The 16849-nt window shown below is 41.3% G+C and overlaps 1 protein-coding gene across 5 annotated transcripts in view; it reads left to right on the forward strand.

Moving 5' to 3' along the window:
- The window catches only part of LOC142659190 (uncharacterized), a 169532-nt gene that overhangs the window by 98876 nt on the left and 53807 nt on the right, over positions 1-16849 (forward strand). Inside the window, exon 1 of one of the 5 annotated variants that reach the window (XM_075835055.1) lies at positions 11064-11148. The exons of the other annotated variants lie outside the window; for them this stretch is intronic. The gene's annotated coding sequence lies outside the window, so the exon portion shown is untranslated. Of the gene's footprint in view, positions 1-11063; positions 11149-16849 lie in introns of those variants that run through there. 5 annotated transcript variants of the gene reach the window in all.

Here is a 16849-nt window from a genome sequence, read left to right on the forward strand (position 1 = left end):
TTATTGGCCGCTCAGCACACTACTGCAATGGGTAAACGCTGCATAAATGGTGAAAATTTCTTTAAAAAAGTTTTATTTTGTAGTATTTAATTGTGAATTTTACTCCTATCATGACTCACTTAGATATTATATTCTCTTACCTCGGAGAGGTGCTTTCTTCTATGCTTATTGTCACCACCTGCTGATGACTAATACATTTTGTATGTCCTCTAAAGAGAAATTGGGAAAGTAAAGTGACAAAAAAACTGGACAAGCATATAATTATTATAATACTGTCCTCTTTGTACAAGAATATAACTACTATAATACTGCCCCCTATATACAAGAATATAACTACTATAATACTGCCCCCTATATACAGGAATATAACTACTATAATACTGCCCCCTATGTACAAGAATATAACTACTATAATACTGCCCCCTATATACAAGAATATAACTACTATAATACTGCTCCTATATACAAGAATATAACTACTATAATACTGCTCCTATATACAAGAATATAACTACTATAATACTGCTCCCTATATACAAGAATATAACTACTATAATACTGCCACCTATATACAAGAATATAACTACTATAATACTGCTCCTATATACAAGAATATAACTTCTATAATACTGCCCCTATATACAAGAATATAACTACTATAATACTGCTCCTATGTACAAGAATATAACTACTATAATACTGCCTCCTATATACAAGAATATAACTACTATAATACTGCTCCCTATATACAAGAATATAACTACTATAATACTGCCCCTATATACAAGAATATAACTACTATAATACTGCCCCCTATATACAAGAATATAACCACTATAATACTGCCTCCTATATACAAGAATATAACTACTATAATACTGCCCCCTATGTACAAGAATATAACTACTATAATACTGCTCCTATATACAAGAATATAACTACTATAATACTGCTCCCTATATACAAGAATATAACTACTATAATACTGCCCCCTATATACAAGAATATAACTACTATAATACTGCTCCCTATATACAAGAATATAACTACTATAATACTGCCCCCTATATACAAGAATATAACTACTATAATACTGTCCCCTATATACAGGAATATAACTACTATAATACTGCCACCTATATACAAGAATATAACTACTATAATACTGCTCCTATATACAAGAATATAACTACTATAATACTGCCTCCTATATACAAGAATATAACTACTATAATACTGCTCCCTATATACAAGAATATAACTACTATAATACTGCCCCTATATACAAGAATATAACTACTATAATACTGCCCCCTATATACAAGAATATAACCACTATAATACTGCCTCCTATATACAAGAATATAACTACTATAATACTGCCCCCTATGTACAAGAATATAACTACTATAATACTGCCCCCTATGTACAAGAATATAACTACTATAATACTGCCTCCTATATACAAGAATATAACTACTATAATACTGCTCCTATATACAAGAATATAACGACTATAATACTGCCCCCTATATACAAGAATATAACTACTATAATACTGCCCCCTATATACAAGAATATAACTACTATAATACTGTCCCCTATATACAAGAATATAACTACTATAATACTGCTCCTATATACAAGAATATAACTACTATAATACTGCCTCTATATACAAGAATATAACTACTATAATACTGCTCCTATATACAAGAATATAACTACTATAATACTGCTCCTATATACAAGAATATAACTACTATACTACTGTCCCTATATACAAGAATATAACTACTATAATACTGCCTCCTATATACAAGAATATAACCACTATAATACTGCCCCCTATATACAAGAATATAACTACTATAATACTGCCTCCTATATACAAGAATATAACTACTATAATACTGCCCCTATATACAAGAATATAACCACTATAATACTGCCCCCTATATACAAGAATATAACTACTATAATACTGCCTCCTATATACAAGAATATAACTACTATAATACTGCCTCCTATATACAAGAATATAACTACTATAATACTGCCCCCTATATACAAGAATATAACTACTATAATACTGCCTCCTATATACAAGAATATAACTACTATAATACTGCTCCTATATACAAGAATATAACTACTATAATACTGCCCCTATATACAAGAATATAACTACTATAATACTGCTCCTATATACAAGAATATAACTACTATAATACTGCCTTCTAAATAAATACTTTTTACTACTAGATTACTGGTTAACATATTAATAATATTATACTACCTCTGTGGATGAGAGTTATTCCATATCAGACTGAATTTGCTCTTTTAATAAAAAAAAGTAACTGTTAACTTTATATTTGCCTGCAGGGCAGAAGAAACAATATTTATTAATGACGGCAATTTAGGTATTGGGCCATAAATATGACTGAGGGGGCGTGATGCATATTACATTATATTATACAGGTCAGCTCCAACTGTAAAAGCTCTAAAAATAGCACAGAAGGATTAATAGATAATGGAATATATGAAACAACATTAATAAATAGTATTTTCTTTGCCCAAACAAACGTTCGCTGTGAATGATAAAACAGGAACACAAACAGACACATTAGGAGTAAGTAAAATACAACTCAGAAGATGAAGTACTTCTAAATTGCTGTTCCGTGCTGTCGTTTCAGCATGATACCTCATTAAGGAGCTTTTAGACGGGCTTTGATCCAAAGAATAAAGCTTGTTCCCGGGCTGGAATGAATGGAACCTCGACAGCAAACACACATTTCTCCCGCTATGTATCTGTCTGCACCGCTATGTCATCACTGTTTATTTCCAAAGGTAGTTATGATGGAAAACATTGATGCAGTGGTGAGAGGCCTGCTTTATTATACCCAACGCAAACATCTAATTAACATGCCAAGAAATCTTTTGTAGAGTATAATTGGAAACTGTATTCCAAAAGAAGAATGTATCAAGACACGAATAAAATAGACAGAAATATTCCTTTAATCAAATCTCTATGAGAAGCAATAACTACCAGCTTGTCCGAAAATCCGGATCATCAGATAAAGAAATAAGGACCGTAAATAACTTTAAACTGTCAGCAGTTATGATGGATCAAAACTGCCGACAGCACAGTATATGGGAGGGTGAGGGCATTGTAGCTATACGTTTTGTCTTGGTCAGGCAAGTTACATGACTAATAAATCAATGTTTCATTTCCCTGGCGACGCGGTCGCAAGCGCCACATGGGCGGGCACTACATATGCAAGTGCTTCTTGGCTCTCCTCTCTGCATGCTGCCAGTCCCGACCCTCTACTCTGAGTGGCGTCTCTAGTGGTCTCCTGAGTCGCCGCTACAGCCGTCACTCAGCAGAGCGTGGCACTTGCGCCAGGCAAATTTGCATGACCGAGAAAAAACACACTTGCCCTTCCCTGTGCCCAATCTTCATTAATAGAACATAGGGAACCAGATGTTACATAAATCTCAGGTTTACCAAACATGCTAATCAAATGTACATTGATAGCGCTCTTTAATCTTATCTCCTCTGCTCGCTTCCCAGGGTCGCTGGGTTGTGATCATTTGGTTATGGAATGCAGTGGACTTTCACTACTCACAAGCTTTCCAAAGTCTGCAGCATCCTTCTTTAATCTACTAAGAGCCTGTTCACCATCAGGGATCTCCCCAGGGAAGACCCTGCATGACTTCTATATAACATGAATATCACACTGCCCGTATGATTAGTGTACACAATCTTTCATCTGAAAGGCTATTTTACAACATTTAGTGACTGGGAACAGACAGTGGAATATGCGTCTTTCAGGGGACATTTGGCATTGTGCGCTTTGAACTAAAGGGCCTTGTAGACCGGCCAATATTCGGCCGGTGCAGCGAGCGCTGATCAATGAATCATCGTTGATCGGCACTCGTTTGCTCCTGTCACACGGAGCTATGGATGGGGACGAGTTGTCGTTACTCTGATCGCTCATCCCCCATACATTATCATCATGTCGGCAGCGCATCTCCCTGTTTACACACCAAGATGTGCTGTTGACATCGATAATATTTCACTTTTTTAAAACAATATGATCAGAAGGTGACCGAGCGTTGGCTCGTTCATCTGCTGATCGTTCCCCTGTTTACACAGGGCAGTTATCGGCAACGAGCGCTATACGAACGCATGACTGCCCAATAATCGTCAAGTGTAAAACCCCCTTAAGTCTGGAGCTGATGGCAGGTTTTAGGGATAACACTAAGTAGTATTAGGGTCCTCTTACACTGGCCAATATTAGCCGTAAAAAACGAGCGCTGATCAACGAGACAGCTCGTTGATCGGTGTTCATTTGCACCTTTTACGAGGATCTATGTATGGGGATGAGCATTCGTTACTATGATCGCTCGTCCCCATGTATTACCATCATGTCAACATCAAATCCCCCTGTGTAAACAGGCAGATGTGCTACAGACAAAGTTAATATTTTGTGCAGCATAAACTATACGATCAGCCGATAAACGAGCGTTTGCTGGTTCATCGGCTGATCATTGCCCTGTTCACACAGGGCAATGATCGGGAACAAGCGTTCATATGAACGCTCGTTTGCTCGATCATTGACCCGTGTAAAAGGGCCTTTAAGGCTGGGTTCACACGACCATGTTACGTCCGTAATGGACGGAACGTATTTCGGCCGCAAGTCCCGGACCGAACACACTGCAGGGAGCCGGGCTCCTAGCATCATAGTTATGTACGTGCTCACGCACCAATATAGGACATGCAGTGAGTTTTACGCAGCGGACTCTCGCTGTGTGAAAAATCACGCATATGTGAATGGCCCCATTAAAATCAATGGGTCCGTGTGCTGTGCGTTGTTTCAACGCACAGCACACGGACGTGATTCATGCTCGTGTGAATGAGGCCTAAGGCCCTTTTACACTGGGCAATGATCGGGCAGACAAGCATTCATATAACGCTCGTTGCCGATTATTTCCCTTTGTAAACAGGGCAGCAATTAGCAGATGAACGAGGAGGAAATGCTCGTTCTTCTGTTAATTGCATCGTTTTAAAAACCTGAAATATTATCGTTGTCGGCAGCACATCTCCCTGTGTAAACAGGGAGACGCGCTGCCGTCATGATAATAACGTATGGGGACGAGCGATCGGAGTAACGACCGCTGGTCCCCATACTAGCTCCTTGTGACAGGAGCAAACGAGCGCCGATCAACGAGCTGTCGCATTGATCGGCACTTGTTGTACCGGCCAAAATTGCACTGTGTAATAGGGCCTTTATGCAGCTCCCCTGTCACTCCATTGTCTCTGGGGGGAAATGTACTCCATCTATCTCTTCCTAGAAACTGTAACAACCTATAAACACTTTTCTGTCCATTAAATGTCATTTATTGCCGTGTACATAAAGCACACAGGTACTGCTGCACTATTAATCTATTAATACAGACCATGCAGAAAGTAAGTGCGTGCATCCTATAGAAATCGTGGCCGCAGCGAGATGCCACCACTGTCCTTTCTTAACCCAGTCCCTGACAGTCTGCGGTTATTTATCTCTGAATCCTGATTTCTAAATCTCTTCATCATCTGTATATGTTTATAGACAGCCGGAGTGAGGTTATTCTAATTTATCAAAGAGCTTTGTGATTACACCAGAGGATCACAAATCAAAGCTGCTGATTATATATTGCAGATATATTATAAAGGAGACCTAAAGACTATAATTCATCAGGATGACCCACAGCGTGTGATGAGAACATGCAGCCCATTAGGTAGAAGCTATGCTGACTGAGATTCTAGGTTCTAGTTAGAATGAAGACTGACTGTATCTGCTTCTTTTCTGGCTTGGCAATGCAAGTGTCACAAAGGTATTGGATTAATATGTGCATCTCCTAAATGCTAATGAGAACATGGACTGTCAGAGTGGTCTAACATACTGCTTGATCTTTACCATGGATCCCTGCAAGTATTAGCCTTCACTGTATGGAGCCTGCAGGTCGCAACTCACAAGTGGTTCACACCAAAGCAAAATCAAAATAGATTATAATTTCACTAGGCAAGGTTGTCCCTTGTCTCTCTTAATTTTCATTTTGTTCCTGGAGCCCTTCCTGTGTCAGGTTCGCTCCAATTCAGACATAGCGGGTGTATTGCTGGGAGGCCGGTCCCATAAGGTCGCTGCGTATGCGGATAACCTGCTTTTCTTTCTCACCGCGCCCAGGATCTCCTTGCCCAATCTCTTGGCGGAGATGAGTAGATACTCGAAATTGTCCAACTTTAAAATTAATTATCAGAAGTCAGAGGCTCTAAATGTCTCGTTGCCGCAGTCTCTGGTGGAAGATCTGTCGGGTCCTTCTCTTTCAAATGGGCTAGAGACTCGCTCAAGTATTTGGGGGTCCAGCTCTCCCGGTATCTATCTCACCTTTACGCAGTTAACTACCCTCCCCTTCTTCAACGTGTGAGGAGCGATCTGGATTCCTGGACGAAGGGCACCTTTACTTGGTTTGCCAGGTTTAAAATGAATATACTGCCGCGGATCTTGTACCTCTTTCAGGCCCTGCCGATTCATATCCCCCGGACCTTCTTTCAAGCCCTGATGTCCTTTCCCCATAGATTCATATGGGTGGGGAAACCAGCCCGTATTGCCCTCTCCATGCTTTTCCGTTCCAGGTGTGAGGGCGGGGTGGGTCTTCCGGACTTCGTCTCTTATCATCAGGCCTCACACCTGTCACGGATTCTGGATTGGTTTCGGCACATGGAGGTTAAACAGTGGGTCTCGATGGAGCAGTCCATGCTGGCAGTACCCCTGCAGGCTCTGCCATGGTTGGGCAGGGATACTCCTCTATCGGCGCGGTCACACCCGACGATTGGACCCACCTTGGCGGTTGCGTCCCGGCTCTTTCCCTGGACAGAGATTTCTCCGTCTCCGTCCCCCCTGTTCCCAGTCCTGGGCAATCCCGCATTCCCCCCGGGGCGAGAAAGAGGTCCATTTTGGCGGTGGTTGCGGGCAGGTAAGGGGCACGCTGCGCATTTCTTACAAGGGGAAGCGTGGTTGACTGGCCCCCAATTAGCTGCTCTGACAGACCCTCTTCCTTTTACCACTTGGCAGATCACTCAATTGCGACATTTCCTCGTGTCCTTGCCTAACCCGTCGGCATATGCGCGGGATAGTTCCCCTTTTGAGCTCCTTTGTACAGGCACGGGCACGTTGCGTCACTCTCTGTCCAGGCTATATACTCTACTGATTTCCCCATCCAATCTTTCCACACCTTCCTATCTGCTCAGCTGGGAGAGGGACTTGGGCCTAACATTTACCGCAGAACATAAGGACCGTTTGTTTACAATGGCACATAAGTCCTCCATGGCTAGCAGGTTTCAGGAGGCCGGATTTAAGATCCTATCGCGTTGGTTTAGAGTTCCTTCCAGGTTGCATACAATGATTCCTGCGGTCTCACCGCTGTGTTGGAGATGTGGAGACCAGGTCGGCACGATTTTGCATATTTTCTGGGAGTGCCCGCGGCTCACAGATTTTTGGTCAGAGGTGTGACGTATCTCCTCCAAATTCACGGATTTCCACCTTCCGTGTACACCGGCCTTCTTCCTGCTCCATCGGTGCGGGGCGCCATTATCTATGTACCGTCACTCTGTGGTTCGACATCTGGTGAATGCAGCTAGAGCGTGTATCCCGGCGCTGTGGAGACAAACTTGCCCTCCGTCAATTGGTATGTGGTTTGGTAAGATCCAGGAGATTATGAGAATGGAGGATCTCACGGCCTCCATGAGAGGGACCCATGCTAAGTTTATCAAAACTTGGTATCATTGGGTCAGATTCCAATCTTCTGTCGAGTTCAGGAATATTTTGGCTTCATGAATATAATCGTGAGGCATAGGGCGCATTGTGTGGCTTCTTCCATCCCTTTCCTTTTCCTGTCTTATCTTTTGTGCTTTATTCTCTCGCTCTCTGAGTTGTCTACCTACGGACCTTTTGTGCATGGCTGCGGGTTCAGGGTGCATAGGGGGTCCGTTTCCATTATTGTGTCAGATGTTTTATTGTTCTTTTTCTTGCACTTAATGTGTAATTACACTGGCCTGCGTGCCGATGTTTGTGCTGCTGATGTTTGCACTATCGTGTCTTGGTTACTGGAAAACGGAAAATAAAAGAATTTATAAAAAAAGAATAGATTATAATTTGGTAGTTGGGGGGCCCTGTTACAGATTTAGCATTGGGGCGCAGGAGCTTGAAGTAATGCCTCTGCTCAGTTAGACTCCTTTTTGTGCACTTAGATGCCGGGTGGGTGAACCCAGTAAATTATTGATCTAGTATTTCCTGTATAGATGGTCGAGTGTGAGAATAATTTTGCATAACTTGGCAGCATTTGCAAAATTGCACAGCAAATCACTGGATAATGATCCACTTCCTCAGGCGCAGCACAAATGTAGTAGTTGGTCAGACTACAATAAGTCACAAATGTAAAATATGAATGATAGGCGAAGTCTGAGAAACTTAGGCTTCGTTCACATATCCGTCAGGGCTCTATTCTAACGTTCTGTCTGAGCTTTCCGTCAGAATGGAGCTCTGACTGAAACAAACGGAAACCGTAGGTATTCATTCCGTCAAAAGGACAGAACCCTTGCACAACTGAGACAAACAGAAACCATTGGCACCGGATCCGTCACCGTTTTCAGTCAGGGTCCCGTTCTGACGGGAGGCTACGAGAAACGTCAGAAAGGGACCCTGACGCAGATGTGAACGAAGCCTTAAGGGCCTTTTACACCTGCTGATATTCGGCTGCTGCAGCGAGCGCCGATCAATGAGACATCGTTGATCGGCGCTCGTTTGCTCCTGTCACATGGAGCTATGGATGGGGACGAGCGGTCGTTACTCCGATCGCTCATCCCCATACATTATTATCATGTCGGTAGCGCGTCTCTCAGGGAGATGTGCTGCCGACAACGATAATATTTCACTTTTTTGTTTAAAACAATAAGATCAGCAGATGATTGAGCATTTGCTCCTTAATCTGCTGACCGTTCCCCTGTTTACACAGGGCAATGATTGGGAACTAGGGTTCTATGATCAATTGTCTGACCGATAATTGCCCAGGGTAAGAGGGCCCTTAGCTTGGTTTTTCGATTATGACACAGATGAGTGGGAGTCCTTATACAAACATCCAATTGTTATCTTGGGTGATATGAACAGATTGTGTCTCCAGAAGTCGCAGTTTGGAGATTTCACCGGAAACTTGGTCCATGTGCTGCAAAACTACTAAAACACAGAAAGGTGGAAATATCAGCCTCCAATAGTCCAATACTCTGACACCTGCTTTTCAAAGAGCTTGGTTTTTGTTATACTTACAAACTTTTAGTTTAAAAAGAGCATATCACATAAAAATTAGGTTTATCTAACCCAACTTGGGTTTCGTCTGCTCGGGCATGACCTCCGTTTCTACACACTCGATATTTATGTACAAAACAAAAAAACATAAAACTCAATTCAGGATTTAGCCAAAAGGCTAATAAATCCATATATACATCATAACAGCAAGCTAAAACATTTAAAACGACTATACTTTTACATTAACCTTAGAGTATGCGAAAAGGTAAAAAACAAATATAGCCAGAAAAAAATAATAATAAAAACTGTCAATAGAAAAAATGAACAATGCGATAAATAAACACACAAAAAGTAACCCACACATCATCCAATCACATGTATCATCATGGCTGACAACAATCAGTCGGGCGTCGGGTATTTTTGGTACATGCATATTGTGATACCAGTCTTGTCTCCTCAATATGGCATCTGTATGGGCACCACCACCGCGCAAAGTGCAATTACAGTTCTCATCGCGGTGCCAGCAGAGTGGTTTGACTCTTTGCAGGTCTCTGCCTACAACCCCGGAGGGCACATGATAAGAATTTAGAGTCTCTATTAGATGTGTATGAACATTACTCAGCTAAAAGGAATTATTTAACCCCTATCCTTCTGGTTGGCAGCTCTATTTTTGGACGGGTTTCTCTTGCGGATGAAGAAATCGTTTCTACTCTTGTCCGATAATATTTACTAATTAGTTGTCCATAACAAACTAGTGCAAACAGAAATTTTATTAATTGCAATATATATATATATAAGGCTAGCAATGTGGTTTCCTTTTATAACGTCGCATGATGGATACTATTGACTCCTAGAAAATCCTAGGAGTCATTTTGGTGGAAAAAAGAGCGTTGTATGCAGCACTAATCCTTTCGTCAAGGCTGACGAGACTGTCGATGGAGGCTCAGAACTGAACCTCTGTTCGCAGTGTGAACAGAGCCTATCACAGTCACATCAGCTGCATCGACCAGATACCACCACTGGGTGAAATGAAGCATTACACGGTGCCTATTGATATCAACGAAGTGTCCATGTCATGCATGGACATGTGGGGTCCTCCAGCAAAGAGACACTCTTTCTAGCCGCCAGCTAATTATTGGAGGTCCTGAATAAAGCACTCCCTTCTTTAAATTCAGTTGCACTAAAAGGGTACTTAAAAATAAATGGGTTTTCTGAAATTAACCAGTATCATATAACACCAGAACATCTGTGCTTGTAAAGTCAGAAACTACACAGGCAACTACACATACATTATCATTGCTTTTGCATTTAGTCTGTCTCTCTATACAGTGGGGTATATAGCACATTTCTGCAGAGACGGTGATGAATTTAATCATGTATTTTGGGTTAAATACTAGAAATATCTTCAATTCCGTCGTCAGAAAGGTGACAGATTCCGAACCAGCCATCTACCTCAAAAACGGATGTACCATGGGTACAGTGACAGCTGTCGTATGGGGAGCCCCAAAAACATTCTTTTACTGGCACCTCCAGTCAGTATGTAAATGGTTAAGCACATTAACCAGCAGGGGGAGACAAAGAGCCCAGAAAAAAAGCCCCTCTCCCGCTAACAGAATATGACTTCTGTACTCCATCATGAAGTATCAATGAGTGACATTAAGATTAAACAAAAGGTACTTAGGAAAGACTTTTGCAAATAATTTTTTCCTATTTGACTTAGGGAATTCTGCTGTACCATTGATGTTATTATCAGTTGAAACTGGAATTGCAATTTAAGATTCTGTAACAGGAGCCATCTTAACAGGTAAAAGTATTTTGCCACAAGGGCTACAATAAGAAGACAAACAATGACGTACACTTACAGAATATAAATGTGTCAATTGACTTGACGTATTGGTGTAATAAACAGGACAGAAGGAATGTCCTCAGCATAGGTCCAAGCTCAAGGAAATTCAACAAAAAGGTTAGACAAAGGGCATATTGATTTACTGTGAATTTTTGTATAGACAACTACCAAGGCATAGATGCCTGAAAACATGCAAATCCCAAAAATATTCTGAATCGTGGAACAGATTTTTTCTTACTGTAACTTGCAGTACTGCTTTTCACCACTGCCGAGGGCTTATACTTTCCATAGACATCAATGCAACAGCGCCCCCAACTCTTACTAGATAACCGGATGTGATCACAGCAAGAGCGCTAGGACCACGTTCTGTACATTTTGTACATTTGGTTTTAAATGATTTTTAGATGTAGGCATTATATAATTATACATTACAAATATACATTCTTGGCCAAATGTATTCTATATATTTCTATATATTTTGGAGGATTACACCATGGAAAGTAGCCTAAGGGGGCAGGAAATGTTAATTAGAGTGTTCACTAATCTGGTATCACTGTTTGGAATTTGATAAAGATCTTTTGTGCAATTATATATATGACAATTGTTTGAAGTAGCTTGGTTATCTTTTGGGATTAGTCTAAAGTTAAACGGGTTGACTCATGGAGATAACCCCTTCTCAAACCCCTGGTGATTAGCTCTTGTCACCGGGGAAAGCCTTTTTTGGCAAAACATTTTCCCTGGTCCGCGATGGATGTTCTGGGTCCACCAGAGTAGGAGCCGTGCTTACAAAGCGGCTCTCTGCTCTGTCTTATAGAGTGGGGTCCCCCCTACTATAATGTCCATATGCCTCTATAGGCCAAATACACATAGTCGTCTCCGTGAGACCATCCTTTTAGGTTCATATAACGTAAGAAAATGACATACTGCAAAAAGGATGCAACTGTATAACACATCTATAAAAAAAAGTATACAGTTGGCATATGTTTGACCTGTGAAATATTTTTCTGCTTATGACCTGTTCACATCTCCGTTCATTTCCGTTCCGGGGTTCTGTCGGAAAACCGGAAACCTGCCGTAATGGTGACGAACGGAAACCATTAGCGATGTTTCCGTCACCATTGATATCAATGGTGACTGAAACGGAAGCTGTGCTTTCACTTTCCGTTGCGGGGTTCACCCGACGGAACCCCGGAACGGAAAGCGAACGGTGATGTGAACAGGCCCTAATTTATAATTTTATTCTGAAAAGCATAGAAGCCATTACTGCATGTACCATAGTCCAATCATATCCATAACTGCGTTCACAATTAATGCCGGCTGCCATGCTAAAAAAGTAACTGCACTTTCAAAAGACCTTTGATATGGAGATAGAGATGGTGCCGCCTGATTTTAGACGACTAGTGTGGCACGTATTGCTTACTTCCAAACTTTTGACAGCCACGGCCTGGAAATCCTCTGCGTCCCCTTCTTGTAATGAAGTTATTGCCATAGTTTCAACTCATTGCGTATATGAACGTCTCTTCTACCTCAGGCAGAATAGATTGCTTCTTTTATTGCCTTCTGGCACCCCTGGATAATGTACAATGATGTGGTTGTCGATAATGCACCTATGCCTGTTGTCGTCCCCCCCCCCCCTCACCCCTTCATTCTCTTTCCTGATCCTTTCATCTTGGTTATATATTCATTTATTTGGGTTCATTTATTAGGGTATGATTGGAATTTGTACTCAGAAATATTGTGACTCAGGGTTTCCATTGTACCATTTCAATGTTACCATTCTTGTATTTTAGAAATTTCAATAAAAATCTAATGTTGAAAAAAAAAAGACCTTCGATATATCATAGAGCCATATCAGAAGTTTTGATCAATGGGGGTCCGTATGCTGAGACCCCCAACTTTGATGAAACGGTGCAGAAGAACTCAGCTCAGCGACCTGCACCTCATAGACGTCCTATGCGAGCCATCTTTAGCATAACAAGGAGTTTTTTTGTATTAATTCTGGGACAACCCCTTTAAATGATAATGTCATATGATAAAATTCAGGTTTCCTCTAGCCACCACTAGGGGGAGCTTGGGAGCTTACTGAATACCGTTTATCAATTGAACTCCATAACAAAACAGCATGCAGTAAACTTCTAAGCTCCCCGTAGTGGTAACTGCAAGCAGTCAAAACTTTATCATTCAACTCTATAACTATGCGTGGGATTTGGAACTTTGTATCAGAAAAACAGAGATCCAACTGCTATATAGATGTGTTAAGTTACTCAGTACAGATTGTAAAACCTAGAATTGGCTGTGTGTTAAGGTGAACTTACAAATTATAACCGAAAAGCTTAGAAATCTTTAAATAATATAAAGTCTGAAATTTAGAACTATCCCGAGTATAATATAAAGACAATATTGTTAAACAAAATGTTGTTTTACCTCTAAAATAAGGGGGGGGGGGTGCATTCTTTATTCTTTATTTAATAGGTAATACATTGCAATTATTGAAATGTATGGAATGCACAATACAAGGATTATGAACCGCAGAGCTGATACTCTAACCCATCAACTCTAAAAAATCTGATGATTACCATAAATCTCTTCTTAAGTACCCAGCCCACGGCACAATGTCCCACAATGAAGCAGATCAGGCCCGTTTCATTTTCCTTGCTGTCAGTAAAGAAGGGTGTAGGGGGGTTGCTATAAATTTAAGTAAACTAGCCAGGCGTTCTTTGAAGTTTTGCTGTGATGAAAGATAGCAAAACGTCAAGATGGAAAGATCAAAATAGCCCAAGGCTGGGAAAGTCTGTTTTATTTAACTCGCTGTTCTGCCAGGGGTCCCAGGATCGCACCCCGGTGTCATTTCTAAAAAAAAAATATATAAAAAAAAATATATATATAAAAAAATTTAACCCCACAGTTTATGTCTGACATCATTCCGATAGAATCTGCAGGTAATCTAACAAGATAAACACTCCCTGTTCCCAGTGGGGGGTGAACAACTTTAAATGAGCTCTTCTTTTTATGGGGCATCTGTAAGGGGCAGGGAGGCAATAAACAGTAGTTTGTTTAGTGAGCCCGGCCACACCTGCTTTTTGGGCTGTAACCATCATTATAGAAATCTAATGGTAAAAGGTACCAGCAAGGAATATCTGATAGGACTGCCAATCTCCAGTCTGCTCAGGGCAATGGTCGGTGCTTCTGTACATGATGTTTTTGTTGTTCTCCTAGTCATAAATTATTGGGTACTGTCATCTACACAGGTAAGAACATTGTATATATTGTCATTATTATACCCAACTATCAAAATATCACGTAAAAAGACTTTCAATAAGGTGATATATTAGTAATTGGAGAAGTTAGAGTTGAGTTGGACTACAAGGCTCAGCAGTTTGGGGTTCCAGGAACGAATTGATTTGTGCGATCAGTTTGTGACCTAATGATGACTGTGCCATAGACGCTATGATCCGACCACAATCCCTGTGATGTCAGTGTACGTCTTCTATCATTGCTGTGTCGCTATTTTATTACCTGTTCAAATGAAGAACGTATTTTGATTTGTAGCGGGGAGATGTAAGTCTTGTATTGTGATTGCTGCAGCGATCAATATGATTTTCCAATATAAATTGATGCTGATAAAGGCGGTTGTGCAATTGTGTAATTACAAATGTTCCAATAATGAAAAATATTTCCAGGTCAGTAGACTTATGTGCTGGTTGTTGTAAGGCTGGGTTCACACGACCATGTTACGTCCGTAATGTACGGAACGTATTTCGGCCGGAAGACCCGGACCGAACACAGTGCAGGGAGCCGGGCTCCTAGCATCATAGTGATGTACGATGCTAGGAGTCCCTGCCTCTCTGCAGGACAACTGTCCCGTACTGTAATCATGTTTTCAGTACGGGACAGTAGTTCCACGCAGAGGCAGGGACTCCTAGCGTCGTACATCACTATGATGCTAGGAGCCCGGCTCCCTGCACTGTGTTCGGTCTGGGACTTCCGGCCGAAATACGTTCCGTACATTACGGACGTAACATAGTCGTGTGAACCCAGCCTTACTGCGAGATGATTGTTTATGCAGGTATGTAAATAAATGACAGGGTTGTTGACATCACTTGTCTTATCAGATGGTGATCAGGGGCAGAGAAATGAGGGATGGGATTGAATACTGATAACCTTTTATCACTTTGTTATGGCCAGTGGTCTGAAGCTGATGGCTATATGTTTAGGTTACATTCAGACAAGCGTGTCCGATTTGCGCGCGTAAAAAAAATGCTGCGTTTCGCCTACATTTCATGTCCACGTGCGTTACGTATTGGCATCACTGTGCTTTGCGTGTGGCATGCGTTTTTCACATCCGGGCAAGCACTTTTTTTTTTTTTTAAATGTATTTCTCTGCCTTTCTATGTAACTGATGCGTGAAACACGGACAGCACACAGATGTCGTCCGTGGTTGTCACGCACCCATGGACTTCAATTGGCGACTGGGTGCGCAAAAACCCACCAATATAAGACATGCAGTGATTTTCACGCAATGGACACCCGCTGCGTGAAAACTTGAGCATGTCTGAATAGCCCCATTGAAATGAATGGGTCCGTGTGCTGTGAGTTATTTCAATGCACAGCACACGGACGAGTATTACGCTCGTCTGAATGAGTTTAATACTTTTCCGCATTTGCATTTGACCACCAGACAGGTCTATAGCCGTATAATATCACAGGTAGCCGTGATGAACACTAATATGCACTTTGGTAGTAATACATTTATGATGTAGTAGTAGGTTTGCCCAGTAATATGTCTGCAGTATACACGGCAATACCAATAAAGATGAAGCTGGTACCAGTATACTGAGTAGTAGTGATTTATCATCCGTTCCAGAAATGCCCAGTAACAAACCTACCAGCAGTAGCCACTAATATTCAACCAGTTACATATACATAGTTGTATTATGTCCAAGTCATGACAGCAATGTATGGTATTAGTACTATCTGTACCAAGCAAAATAACTGAGAGAATATGGAAAATACTATATACAGAAGCACCAACCATTGCCCTGAGCAAACTGGACATTAGAAGCTCTATCAGTTACTGCTTGCTGGCACCTTTATTATTTGCATGTTGCCTATTAATATGTTTAGTAGAAGCAGCAACCAAGGAAACGTAGTCATTGAGGTAAGCCTGGAGTATTGAACAGATACTAGTATTTTCTGGGTGATGGACAGGTAACCCTGGGACTGCAGGCTGAAGGAAGCAGCCAAAACTATTACAATGCCTGTTTGATTACGGTCATAGTAAGGCCATGTTCACACAGGGGCGATATGGTGCGTAAAAGTACACAGCGTATCCGTACTGGAACACGCAGGGATTTCTGCCTGAAAAACCACACCAAATTGTGGGGCAGTTTTTCGGGCGGAATCTCCGCTGCGGAGAACAGTGGCTAAAAAGAAAAAAAACTTTATACTTACCCTAGTCTCCGTTGTCATAGCGAGGCTTTCTTCTATTCTTGTCCTGGCCGTCATCCCAGGGGGCCGAACTGGATAGAGAACAGAAGAAAGTGTCGCTATAAGTTTGAACATTTTTATTAATTTTACACAACAAAAAGGTTCCTTTTTTCGGAGTTGCGATTTGTTCAGCGGAATCGCAGCTTTTTCGCCGCAAAAATCCCAACATTTG

This window comes from Rhinoderma darwinii, chromosome 8 (assembly GCF_050947455.1).
Source record: "Rhinoderma darwinii isolate aRhiDar2 chromosome 8, aRhiDar2.hap1, whole genome shotgun sequence".
NCBI lineage: Eukaryota > Metazoa > Chordata > Amphibia > Anura > Rhinodermatidae > Rhinoderma > Rhinoderma darwinii.